This window comes from Eptatretus burgeri, chromosome 2 (assembly GCF_056783735.1).
Source record: "Eptatretus burgeri isolate ZD-2024b chromosome 2, Ebu_testis_v1, whole genome shotgun sequence".
NCBI lineage: Eukaryota > Metazoa > Chordata > Myxini > Myxiniformes > Myxinidae > Eptatretus > Eptatretus burgeri.
In genome coordinates this window covers 148,885,124-148,897,528 of record NC_140962.1, presented here as the reverse complement: position 1 = coordinate 148,897,528, position 12,405 = coordinate 148,885,124, and the positions used below count along the sequence as shown (strand labels likewise).

General features: G+C 43.3%; 1 protein-coding gene and 1 pseudogene across 2 annotated transcripts in view; one reads left to right on the top strand and one right to left on the bottom strand.

Annotated features, from left to right (window-relative positions):
* The window catches only part of LOC147033509 (E3 ubiquitin-protein ligase TRIM7-like), a 1,095,521-nt gene that overhangs the window by 895,412 nt on the left and 187,704 nt on the right, over positions 1 to 12,405 (top strand). The gene's annotated exons all lie outside the window — the stretch shown is intronic.
* LOC147033513 (E3 ubiquitin-protein ligase Midline-1-like) overlaps positions 1 to 12,405 on the bottom strand; it is a 50,766-nt pseudogene that overhangs the window by 1,060 nt on the left and 37,301 nt on the right. The window contains exon 7 of the transcript XR_015051406.1: positions 12,046 to 12,105. The product of XR_015051406.1 is annotated as an E3 ubiquitin-protein ligase Midline-1-like (transcript). The remainder of the gene's footprint in view (positions 1 to 12,045; positions 12,106 to 12,405) is intronic.

The following is a 12,405-nucleotide window of genomic DNA, read 5'->3' as shown; positions in this document are numbered from 1 at the left end:
GGAGAGCCATAAAACAACATCTTTCTAACCTCAAGTCTGAACTTTCAAACCTCTCTCCCTCCTCCAAATCCTGGTGGCGTCTAATCAAATCTGTTTCTGGTGTATGTTCCCACTCCATCACCTCCCTTATGTCAAATGGCCGCACTGCTGATACCGCACGTGAAAAGGCTGAATGCCTAAACTCGGTGTTTGCATCTAAATCTTGTGTCCGAAAACAACCATTTCTGTACCCACCTTACCCAGTTGTGCCCAATTGTCCCTGGACTCGGTGTCCTCTTCTTCTGACAAGGTGGAGAGCTTGCTGTCAAACCTCGACTCAGATTCTGCAACTGCTCCAGACAGCATCAGCCCAAGTGTACTAAAAACCTGCTCCTCTGCTGTTGCTCACCCTCTCTCTGTTCTATTCACCCTCTCATTTGCTCAAGGTCATCTACCATCTGCTTATAAATCAGCAAACATTACCACCCTGCATAAAAATTGCAAAAACAGATCCCTGCAACTTCAGACCAGTGTTCTGTACCCTGTTCTTTTCCTGGTTTTCATCAATGATCTCTCTGACTCTGTTGAAAATCCTCCTTATCACTTTGCTTATGACTCCACCCTCTGCCATAACATCTGTCATCCCTCAGACCGGCAAGGCGCAGCTTCTTCGCTCTCTGCAGATCTGGATAAAATCACAAACTGGTCCAACACGTAGAACATGTCTTTCAATCTGGACAAATCTCTCACTCTCACGATGTTTCTCTGAAAGGACCGTTTAGAAAAACCCCTCCCCAATCTACTTTCTCAACAATCCTCTGGAAGAAGTCCTTTCATTCAAGCTTCTGCGTCTCACTATCTGCCGTGATCTTACCTGGAAAAGCCACATTTCCAACCTGGCCTCCAAAGCCAGACACCGACTGGCAATCTTCCATCGTGCAAAGTCCTTCGTCGGCCCATCTGAGCTCCTGACCACATACAAAGCTTTTATCCGCAGCCTGATGGAGTACTGCTCTCCCCTCTGGGCTGGTACTCCTGCGTCTCACTTTTCTCGGCTTCACGCTGTAGAAATCATGGCATTTAGCATCGTTGGTATCTCCCCCGATGAGGCCGAGTCTTTTGGTCTCTCACTCTCTCACCGCAAGCAGGTCTGTGGTCTTTCTGTCTTCTACCGTCTCCTATCCGGTCTTGCCTCCCACTGCTCTGGCTGCGGTATGACCCCACCTTATTTCTGCAGGGCGCTCAAGGTCCGCCAACAACCTCCTTCTGGTAAAACTATCAAAATCACGAATCACTGCTCACCTTCACTCTTTCATTCCAGTTTTTTTTCCTGGCTTTGGAATAAACTCCCACACTCTCTTCAATCCCATTCTTCCCTCCAGGCCTTCAAAACAGCAGTTTACCACCACCTCATATCTTCCCCCATCCAAAACCTCAATATTTTCTACCCCCGTTAATCCACCCCAAACCCACCTCCTTCAAATTCCCTGCTTTCCTTCCTGAAAGTCCTTTTAATGTCCATCTTGTATACCCCGTGTTCCCCGCCCAATCCCTCTCCCTTCCACAGATCTCCTAGTGTCTCTGTTCCCCACTGTTTTGTCCTTTCCTCTTCTGCCCCTCTTGTTACATGCCTCCCCCTTGCTGTGCGTTGTGTGGTCACTCTTGTATGAGCATCGTCAATGTTTATAAAAAACTAAAACTTAAGATAAAAATTAAAATATAACCACTTAAATTATTTATTTGTTTATATGCTGTGAAGGACTCGATGGTGTTCGAGGCTCACCACAAGGGGAAGCACCCTCTTGAACACCCGGTCCTGAGGCCACCGGGCGCAGTTAACTCCATGGACCGGCGGGTTGCAAAGCAACCATGAACAATGATTGGCACTGCCATTCTGGGCAGGTTTACACAACCTTGCATGATACCTTACCTGTGGACAGCTGAACCAATTAGGGTCTCGTAACCTCAGTGCACACCCCGAAAGCAAGGATTCGTGGGTGCAGCAAAAGGAAGACAATTATTTACAAAGAGAAGACACAGAGCAGAGTTAAATCGATGTGAAAGTTCTACAATCTTAAATTATATTACACATTGCAGGCACGAGCAGGCACGAGCAGGCACACACCTTAGGAAATTAGAGAGTGCAGAAAGAGAAGCAGTTGAGGTGCAAGAGACCTCTTGGTACCTGGTGAGGTCGATGGACCGACACAACCCAATTGCTTAGGAGGGGGGAGGAGGGAAGAAAACTGTGGTGTATATGGTGTGTGAGTGGGAGGTGCAAGTGTGATGCAAATGAGATGTAGATGAGATGCAGAGGAGGAAGTGCAAATTGGTAATGCTCTTTTAGTTTTTGTGTCAACGGTAGATGAGACATTATTTGGGAGAGATAGATGCGTGAGAAAATAGCTTAACGGGGCATGTAAGATAATCTAAGTATGATTTAATGAATATTGCTGCTGAACACAGCAGGAGACAAGCGCTGATGACCAGGTGATGACCTAGCAACTCCTCGGTCATGATTCGGTACTGCTCGCTTGTCTTGGTCTCAGTGGCGTGTGCTGCCCTCTTGGCTCGCAATGGTAAGGCCAGACAGAATGAACGAAATCATCAAAACTCAGCTCTGGTTTGGGAAGTCTCTCGGATTTACTCTCTGCCGCTATTTTTATAGAGCCCAGGCGAAGGAGTCAAAAATCCCATCAAAAGACCCTGTAGACATTCCCGAGCATCCCTATTGGCATGCAGACGCCACTCTGAGAAGTAGCCCCGCTCCACTAGACTTTAGAGCTCAAAATGGAATCAGTTGCTCCCAGGCTCAGCCATGCACCAGAACTCTGAGATCTTTGACCATGGGTTTTCGGGATCGCTCTCTGGCCATGAACCCTTTTTGTTTGAGTGTTGCCGTTTAGTGGAGTGCCAGGGCTACTCAGACGTCGTCTAATGAGTCCCAGCACGCACTTGTACTTCAAGTTACACGTCAATGTAATCCGACTCGAAGGCATCACCAATATTCTCCGTTTCCCGGAATTTCAATGGACTGTTGTGAGCATCCAGGGAGATGATGGTAGTTGCGGCGGTTGGAGGGAGGTGGTGAAAGCACTGCATTGTTTGTGCGAAGGGGGATTGAAGACCTTACTAAAAGCCCGACACAACACATCTTGTCGCATTTACCCACTAGACATAATGGAATGGCTAACTGAATGAATACAACTGAAATAACTGTCTCTGGATCACTGTATATTGGGTGCCATCTCCTTGGGGAAGTGCCTGCTACACAGAACCGCAAAAATACACTTTGCTATCTCCATATTGGACCTTTGAAAGATATATTTATTTATTTACATACACTTTGAAATCTTCATAAAGGAGCTTTAATTAATTGTTTAATTAAATGGATGACCATCACCACAACGGACAGAGCCCCGCAAAATATTTATTTAATTTTACACACTTTACCATCTCCACTACCTGATTCCCACCTTGAATTATATATTTATTAAAACTGGCAAGTTGTCTGTGTCCAAACGGGATTCTAAACGGGGTAGGGATGAAGGAAGCAAAAAAGCAAATGGCGTCTTCTGTCATCGAGCCGGCAAGCTGGCAGCAACAATTCACATTTCTTATCACATCTTATGCAATTTAAATGCTCTGATGGTGAAGAAGTGCTCCATTTGAAACTTTGTTTGATATACTGTAAGTATAGCTTTTTGATGCCTTGGGTGCAGCATAAAAAATTGTATTGATGTCAACGCCGGAGACCAATCTCACATTAATAGTACGAAACCTTTTACCATTCTGCAACTTGCGTACAATTTTATTTATTTATTTATTTATACACCAAATACGCTCGTTGACCAGTGTTACCTCAAGTATCATTGGAGTCAGCTTATTGGACACAGCTACAGCAACTCCTTGGGCTTGGTAACCATCAGATCGACCAGACCAATAGTAGGTGTAACCACCTGCCATGATCTTGCTGCAATCTGGTATCCGAACCTCAGAGAGTGCTGCAATACTGAGGTCCAAACTCTTGAGCTCAGATTATAACAGAGACAGGTGATCATCCTCTCTTAAGGATAGGACATTCCAGGCACTCACCCGAATGGACCGCCTCAAGTTAACCCAAGGAGACCGCCATCTGATACACACTTCAGCACCACCCCAACACACTCTTCCACAATCTGACCTTGAAAGGTTACTCCATGGTTTCCCTCCTATCATCAAATATTGGGGTCCCGAAGGCTTTGCCCCAATCCCGTCATCCAGTGAGCTGCCCTGTGAAGGGAAGCTGCACAGGAGGTACTCCCATCCCACGGAGTGGGTTTTCAGAATTTTTTATGCTTTTAGAATGTTTTGCAGAATGAAGGGTTTTACGGTGGCCGGAGTGCAATTCCTGCCACCAACCTCCTAATAAAAAGGAACCCAACTGCAGGAAGACGTCCGCAGACACAGTTGGGCACTAGATTTGGATGGCCATTGGCTCACAAGGAGTTCCTCAACCCTTTTACAGGTGTTGTTCTTCATCCAGCTGGGTGTCCATATCATACACCCTCCTCACCAAAAAACTTGGTGGGGAAGATGGTTTAGTCACAGACAACCTGACCATGAAACAGGTTAGTACAGGTTTACATGGTACCTTTAGTAAGTCACAGATCTAATCTGACCTGACCTGACAATGATGGAAGGTCGTCGAAAGAAAAGCCTCTTTTCACAGTTGAGGCCGGGTCGTCTCTATCTCACACGTTTTTACCTCCGCCACCGAAGTTTGGTGGAAGTTATGCTATGTTTTCACCCCTGTCTGTCTATTATTTGGCGAAAGTATTTCATCAAGTATGATCATGTGTAGCATCTGTCTGTTTGTGTCACATTATTTTTGTCCACAGTTTTTGAAGCAATCATTCTGATTTTTTTTTTTTTTGTGTGTGTTGGTGACTGGCCAAAGACAGCAACGCACAGATTTGGTCAGGATCCGATGCGGATCCTGGAAGTTATTTTTTTTAATGATCCTTTAACAATGGAAGAATTGGTGAATTCCAATTGATGAATTTGTGTTCTATCCAGCATGTGAATTTCTTATTTGTTAACTTTTTAAATTTATATTTATTTAATTAATCATTTGATTAAAAAACAAATATTTCAACAGGAAAAAAAGTTTCAACAGAAAATTCCTCAAAACCATGCCTATCCATCATGCTGAGCATGATTATGATTATGATTACAATAAGCATTGCATCTCCATGATAACTCATGATAATTACAAACTAATGATAACACACATCATTGGTTTGTCAAATCAGGCAATCCATCGGTAATCGGAGGCCAGCTTTGCTCCTAATTTCCCAGCCCTGATAGTGGAGTATATGCCGCAACAGTGTTTGGTTCATTGTTTTCCCAAGTGTCGCTCCATGAGTGATTTCTTGTTTGTTTGTTTGTCTATCAAACAATTACCTCCACAACCGAAGGTGGACAGAGGTTATGTTTTTTACCCCTGTCTACGTCTGTTTGTCTGCCTGTTAGTTTGTCTGTGAGCAGGACATCTCAAAAAGTTGTGGACGGATTTGGACGAATTTTGGTGGACAAGTTGGGTGTGCCACAAGGATGAAATGATTACATTTTGGTGAAGATCCAGATCCGGATACTCGGATTCTTAAAGTGATTCTTTACCATTGAGAGATAGGGTCAAAAATGATATGCAGCACGATATCTCAAAAAGTTATGAATGGATTCAGATGAAACTTGGTGGGCAGGTTGGTAGACAAGAAAGAATTGATTCAATTTTGGTGGAGATCCAAATCCAGATCCGGAAAGAGAATATTGTTAATTTCTTAAATAATTTTTCACCATTGAGAGAAAATCGATATATAGCATGATACTTGAAAAAGTTGGGGATGGATTATGACAAAACTAGTTGGATGAGATGGTTCGGTGTAAAGAACGAGCTAATTCAATTTAGGTTCAGGTCTGGATCCAGATCCGGCCCATCATTGGGATACAAAATGTAAACCATTCAGCCTGGGGGAGGTATGCGCTCTACTGAGCGCAATTCTAGTTAACCTCCGCTATCTTCGAAGATGGATGGAGGTTACTGTTTTCACCCCTTTCTGTTTGTTTGTTTGTTTGTTTGTGTGTTTGTTTGTGTGTTTGTGTATGAACAGTATTATGGAAAAACTCCTTGACGGATTTCGACGAAACTTGCTGGGGGGGTTAGGTATGGTTCAAGGATCATGCCATTAAATTTTGGACTTGGTCCCCCCCCCCCCAAAAAAATTGAGAAAAAAATTTTTTTTTGCACTTCTACATGTTTTACGTGATTTCCAACCCCCCCCCCCCCAAAAAAAAAATTGTTACCCCCCTCCAAAAAAGAATTTTTTTTTGCATTTCTACATGTTTTAAGTGATTTCCAACCCCCCAAAAAATGTTTTTTTGCATTTCTACATGTTTTAAGTGATTTCCAACCCACCCCCCAAAAAAAATTTGTTAGAGAAAAAAAAAATTTCCAACTTTTTTTTCAACAAAATTTCGATTTCTTTTTTTTGCATTTCTACATGTTTTAAGTGATTTCCAACCCCCCCCCCCAAATGTTTTTTTTGCATTTCTACATGTTTTAAGTGATTTACAACCTCCCCAAAAATGTTTTTTTGCATTTCTACATGTTTTAAGTGATTTCCAACCCCCCCCAAAAAAAAATTTGCAACTTTTTTTCAACAAAATTTCGATTTCTTTTTTTTGCATTTCTACATGTTTTAAGTGATTTCCAACCCCCCCCCCCAAAAAAAAATGGAGAAAAGAACTATAACTCTTTAAGCACTGTTGATATATTTAATGAATAAGATATTAGGTTCACTTGAGTGACCCAGCAGTATTGGCGGCGAAGGTTTTGCACTCTACCGTGTGCTCCCCCTCTAGTTTTTTCTCTTTTGATGGGGTAATAAACAAACCATGCTGATGAGCTGTTAAGAGAAATCAAACTTAGATTCTCTTTTCTTCAGACTGAAATTTCTCCAAACTTACAACAGATATAAATACAGAAATATGTTAAAGCACTCCACTTTCCTGAAAATATATCACTCAGTTAATAAACTAATACTTTAGTACTTGTGTTGTTTTGTAAACTGTTTGTGATCAATAGATTAGTAATGAAATTGATATAACAGCTGGGAATGAGAATCGATTCCACATGTAGAGAACTGCCCAAGCCCACTCGTGACCAGAAATAATATGGCAGTCGGGGCTTAGTAATCAGCGGGTAAAGGAGGACGATGAGCAAGGCCACAATGAATGCCTACCAGCGGCATCGGGAACTACTCTCGGTGAGCGACCTTTGTGGTCATGAGGAAACAGCTCAATTGAGATGCCTCACGTGCCGGTTGGTCGAATGTTCTGGTTTGTAAAGTGCCGGATAACGCAGCTTTTACTGTATCTCGCTGGCAGGAAGACTTCCTTCATGTTAACAAGGAATGTGGACCCCTTGATCTTCTCCTTCCTGTACTTTCTTTGAGGCTGATATCCCACAAAGCAGTGCACTGGGATCTCTCTTGTTCCTGGTCATCATGGTCGAGGCATGTCACGGCAGTGATTGTGAATCATCCTTTAGCTTTAGCCCGACCCTTTTAAAGAAGGATCAGCTTCCTCGTCCTCTTCCCACAAAATCGAAGAGATTCCGCCACATCAAAGTTTTCTATCCTGAGAAGCTAGGCAGATTCCCAGCATTAGATGATAGCCCAGACCCATCTTTTATCATCAAGCAGAGGCCTGTGTACCACATAATTGTTTTTGTGACCTTTATGAACCATGGTTCGGCCGAAAGTTGAAAATTAGTGGATCAGACACGAAGAATGCTGGGAAAATGGTGTAAAAATTGATGCTTCCGCATAGATTGCACGGCTCACTGTGCCTCACCCCAGCATCGGAGCGAGTCGACACCAGTATGAACGTCGAGAGGGGTTCAGGTTCCACGAGCTCAGCAATTGTAGGGTACCTCGTTGCTTCCACGGCAGCTCTATAACCTGTCAAAGGCACCTGGTTCGAATCTCACATTTTTAAATCTATATATTACTAAAAATCTCATCTTGTATGTATGTATGTATGTATGTATGTATGTATGTATGTATGTATGTATGTATGTATCGGTGCCATTGAACACTACACTGGCACACCAGGCCCCTCTCCTTGGGTACCTGTGTTCACGAATACACTAATGGCCCCTGGATCTACCTATGGCCTCACCTGGCCGACGAGCCCCCAGCGCCCGGGGTGCCTGCTTCATCCGAACACTATACTCACAAGCAACACCACCAGCCGGTCCATTATCTCCTGAATGTATGTTCCTGAAATACAGCCAAAACGGTGCACGATAGCACAAAAATTTTCGGCCCACCTTACTCACCATTCTCCTGCGGTGTACAGTATCAAGTTTCATTCAAATCGGGAAACGAAAAAAATGATTTAAAAAAAATCAATTCCCGATTCAGTCAAGTACTCTTCGGGAGAATTTGATCAATGCAAACAACCTCAGCGGTATAGTTCGCTGGAGCTATCTTTTTTTTTAATGATTTTTTTTTATCAACAGCTGTCACAACGGGAACCCAATTGGTTCACGGGTCATCTAGTTGTATTTAAAACTCTAGGCACTCAGCGTGGTTTGCAGCTACGTGGACGGACTTTTACGGAATCTTCAGCGAGACTGTGTGGGTATGGTCGCATAGACAGAAGAGGTATCTCGGATTTCAGCTATTTTGTGTTACCATGGTGGTTCTAGAACCTGACAAAGAAGGCACCTGGTTTGAATCTCACTCATTCAAATTCGCATTTCACACTCGTGGCACTCGGTGCGTTTTGCAACCATAGAGCTCTGCTCATATGGGATGTGGCTGTGTGGATATGGTCGCACGGACTGATGACCTATCTGTGACATCATTTGGGGCTATTCCGGATGCTCCAAAGACGTAACGAGTCCCTCACGTCAGTCTTGGGATCGTATTCATCACGTCCTGCAAACTGCCAAAGTCTCCATGGGGGTGATAGAGGGTAATACAGCATATCCTGGGAACATATTTTGGACATAGGCATTACGTAGCAAGGATGAGGATGTACAAGTATTCCTCATCTCCCAAGCGATGACCAATGTTCAGGACTTTTTTCCGCACATGAGACCATAACCTCAATCACATGACATGCCTCGTTGAACGCCACACCCACCCATCTTCGTGGCACATAGCACATTTCACATATCTTATCCTGCCTTTGTCTCCCCAGTAAACCGGGGACACAAAGGGAGGATGTAAATGTGGCATCGTCACACATGTAACAGGTGCGAGCGAGCGAGCGTATCGTGTGACAATTTCTCGAGCACGCAAAGTACACGAACCTCGTGACGCACATGTGATCATCTGTCACTCACCCCAACAATCATGCCCTTCCATATCCACACCAATGCTTACATCCATCACTCACCCCAGTTAAATCACATTCTCACCGTAACACTCCCATTGGTGACTAACCTCTTGTGTCCTCCGTGCAAGTTTCTTCAATTTTGTCCCCGAAGCTGCCAATGTTACCATGGTCACTCATCCCAGTAACAATGCCCCCAGCATAATAACCACACCCCTCCACTCCTAACCATGCCCCCCATGTAAAATTTCATGTGCTTGCGTGTTCTGGACAATATTAGCAGTCTTTTTTTCTTTTAAAACACCTGTACTATGCATCACCTTGTTGATGATTCTGATATTCTTCAGAATGCATTACTCACCAATGCCAGGGAGGCTGAAGTTGCAACCTTTTTCCCCTAATGTGGTGAAAACACAAAGATGTTCATTCACCATAAATGTGTCAATAAACTATTTGATCCGAACCCAAACCCAAACTGTCAGAAAAGAGAGAGAGAGAGAGAGAGAGAGAGAGAGAGAGAGAGAGAGAGAGAGAGAGAGAGAGAGAGAGAGAGAGAGAGAGAGAGAGAGAGAGAGAGAGACAGAGACAGAGAGAGAGACAGAGAGAGAGAGAGAGAGAGAGAGAGAGAGAGAGAGAGAACGAGAGAGAGAGAGAGACAGAGAGAGAGAGAGACAGAGACAGAGAGAGAGACAGAGACAGAGAGAGAGAGAGAGAACGAGAACGAGAGAGAACGAGAGAGAGAGAGAGAGACAGAGAGAGAAAAAGAGAAAGAGAGAGAGAGAGAGAGAGAGAGAGAGAGAGAGAGAGAGAGAGAGAGGGAGAGAGAGAGAAAGAGAGAGAGATAGAGAGAGAGAGAGAGAGAGAGAGAGAGAGAGAGAGAGAGAGAGAGAGAGAGAGAGACACACAATCCACTTTACTTCCACAATCAACAGCATGAAAGATGTCTGTGGAGCTCCATGGATTACAATCTGCCATGACTTTTCCTCAGCCAATAAAGCAAGAAGAAAGTCAGCTGTGTGGTCATCGTTAAATGTATAGGTGAGCCATCACTGACACCGTAGCCAAATTCCTCTCTTGGTCCATCAATAAACTGTTATCCCGGTATTTCACAGACTGGGTGAATCAATGTGTGTGCCGTCCCTCCAATGGCCATTAAACTGTGCATCCCATCCACTGACATTAGTTGGTGCACGTGAAAGATCTCCACCATGTCCTTCGCGAGTGGTATAGATGATCGATCACCAGCACCGTGTCCAAATTACAAATTCCTGTCCAAACTACTGCTGGGAAGACAAAGGCAAACCACACAGTATAACCCTTTCCAACAAACTGCTTTGGCAGGACTGACACTCTGCAACAGAGTATGGTACATCAGAATCAGAGAAGGCAAGATGCTTCCACACTACACCCCATCACATATGGGGAGGGGGTGGTGGTCAATCTTGTGCTATTCACCATCCTCTGTTGCAGTGACCTAACAGAAAATTATATTTCATGAGAAATCTCATGATTTGGACAGACATCTCTCATTCCTCCTGTTCACAGACGTTGATTCATGTTCATCCCCTCTGCAACCTGATCAGTGAAAGTATTACTTGTATCAACTCAGAAGGTTTCCATTCAAGACATCAAACACCAGTGAAGTGATAGCCGAGCTGACACAAGTCTATTCAAGTTAACTTGGGTTCAACAGCTGAACACTCCATATATGAACATTCTGAACCACAAGCAACTCTGCAATATTGAGGATGTGGAGGTCAGAACAGAAAGAAGTAGTTCAAGAACATTATAAGGGAGAGGATTTGTGGGAAAGTAGGAGAAAAGGGTGAGAAAGAGTGATGCTGGAAAGGGATAAAGAAAGCAAAAAAAAAAAAAAAGGAAGAATAAAGGAGAAATAGAAACAAAAAGAATGACGATTTATGAAAAATACTTTCGATGAAAAATACAAATGTGAAAAGGTGAAACACAGCACTGATAAATCTGTGTATGTCACACGAGATGTGATTGATAGATCAGAGTTTATTGAAGATGAAACCAATAAACTTCTCTCCTGGCGATGGTTAGGCGGTGTATTGGTACAGTGCATGGTTAATACGCATCTGATCATGATTAGATTTGTAATTAATTATTTATTATATCTCACTCTGCAATGTTGTTCAGGTGAGACGTTTATGAGAGAGCTCAGGAAATGTCTTGTTCCTCATGGATTGTGAGCTATTTTGGATGAACGAGCAATATTTCTACCAGCTTCTGTTTGGAGAACTAACTCGAGTAATTGCAAAGAAAGTTCTTGTTCTGGCTACATCATGAGAGAGGGGGAGGGAAGAGGGAGAGAGAGGGGGAGAGGGGGAGAGGGGGAGAGGGGGAGAGGGGGAGAGGGGGAGATGGGGAGAGAGTCAGGGGGGGAGAGAATATACACAAGTGAGATAAACACAAGTTTGGATTCCACCCACCTCCTGGTTGGACATCGTTCAATCAAACAACCTTTGGGTCTAGTGACACTTGGAAAGAGGGCAGATGGAGTTGGAAATTAACTAAGTGAAAAAAAGTGAAAGAAATATAGAGTGAAATATAAAAAGAAGAAAAAGGAAAGAATGAAAATGAGGAAATATGGAATTATAAATAATCTGAAAATGGAAGGAAGGAGGAAGAACGCCCTCCCAATTTCCCTTCACTTACAAACACTCCTCAAGATGTTCTGTTCCAGCTCATCCTTCGCCGGATGCTCCACCAGCCATTCTGCGGAGGCGAGTAAAGACGAACAAAAATTACAAAATGTGAAATCATCTTGTTTTATGTTTATGAAGATTAAAAAAAAAAAAATCTTGTAGCCAAATATCTAAACACAACAAACATGGTGGAAGAGAAATGGAATCTCCATTTTGAATTAAAATAATATCTAATTTTCATTGATTCATTAAGGAAATTTCAAAACATTGTTCTTACACTTCCCTCTATCATACTGAAATTGAGTGATTACCAATTCAGTTTCTCCACAAGACAGCCCTGAACATTTCTTTAACTGCAGCCAGAGGAAGA